The following is a 1,497-nucleotide window of genomic DNA, read 5'->3' as shown; positions in this document are numbered from 1 at the left end:
TCCTAAATGTGCATGCAGTTAACAACAGAACTTCCAAGTACATGGAACAACTGTGGATAGAACTGAAAGGAGAAGTTGTCAAATCCACAATTATAGCTGGAGACACAACATTTCTCGCTCAGTAATAGATAGAATGAGTGGACAGAAATTAGCAAGGATATAGAAGAGTTGAACCACACCATCAACAGCTGGATCTCATTGCATTTATAATACAATCCACAACAATATCAGAATACATATTCTTTTCAAGTGCTCATGGAACATTCACCAAGATAGACCATGTCTTCAGTCATAAAAAAAAACCTTAACAAATTTAAAAGAATTAAAATCACCCAGGTTATATTCCCTTAACCATAATGAACTATAAATCAACAAATGAAAAGGAATGGGAAAATCTCCAAACACTTGAAAATTAAACAACATATTTCTAAATCACTCATGGATCAAAGGAGTTTCAAGGGAATTAGAAAATATTTTGAACAGAACAAAAATGAAAATTTTTCCTAACAAAATTTGTAGAATACAGCTAAAGAAGTGCTTAGAGGAAAATTCATAGCATTAAGTATTTGTATGAGAAAAGAATAAGGGCAGGGTTTGAAACATGGTAGACAATGTAGACCAGCAACAAACCACCAACACTGTAGAGGAGCCCCTGGATCTTATCAGGCTCAGCCTAGATGAGCGAATTGATGTGAAAATGAGAAATGACCGAGAGCTTTGAGGCAGACTACATGCTTATGATCAACATTTAAATATGATCTTGGGAGATGTGGAAGAAACTGTGACTACTATAGAAATTGATGAAGAAACATATGAAGAGATATATAAATCAACGAAACGGAATATTCCAGTGCTCTTTGTCCAGGGAGATGGCGTTGTCCTGGTTGCCCCTCCACTGAGAGGTGGCTGAAACAAAGAATTTGTCCTGTATGGAGAACAGAAGACTTCGTACAGTGGCCTCTCTAAATGTACAAAACATTCAAAAGAGAAACCTGCATACATTTTGATATTAAGAAATAATTCCGGGATTCTTCCACGCCTGGAATGAGTTGATTTGCAGATAACTCACAAATTCTTAAGCAAAATGGTATTTTCATTTTTCTCAAGCTCTTCCAATAAATATGATCACCGAGATGTAGAAAAAAAAGAATAAGAAAGTTCTTAGATCAATAATCTAAAATTTTATAAGAAACTAAAATAAAAGAGCAAAATAAACTCAAAATTGACTCAAAGCAAAATAGAAGAAAGAAAATTATAAAGAAGATAAATGATTAAACAGAAAAAATTAGGGAAATCAATGAAACTAAATGCAAGTTTGTTGAAAAGATTGATACATCTCTAGTAAGAATGTCAAAAAATTACAATAATAAGAGAAACTGGTTAGGCACGGTGGCTCGTGCCTGTAATCCAAGGACTTTGGGAGGCCAAGTTGGGTGGATCGCTTGAGCCTAGGAGTTTGAGACCAGCCTGGGTAACGTGGGGAAATCTCACCTACAC

General features: G+C 35.1%; 1 pseudogene; it reads left to right on the top strand.

Moving 5' to 3' along the window:
- The first annotated feature begins 601 nt into the window (after positions 1-601).
- Positions 602-925, top strand: LOC117072054 (annotated as a pseudogene).
- Positions 926-1,497: the final 572 nt, after the last annotated feature.

Source organism: Trachypithecus francoisi, unplaced genomic scaffold (assembly GCF_009764315.1).
Source record: "Trachypithecus francoisi isolate TF-2019V2 unplaced genomic scaffold, Tfra_2.0 Lachesis_group4, whole genome shotgun sequence".
Lineage (NCBI taxonomy): Eukaryota > Metazoa > Chordata > Mammalia > Primates > Cercopithecidae > Trachypithecus > Trachypithecus francoisi.
Note: the sequence above shows the minus strand (reverse complement) of the source record. Positions and strands in the feature narration are given on the sequence as shown.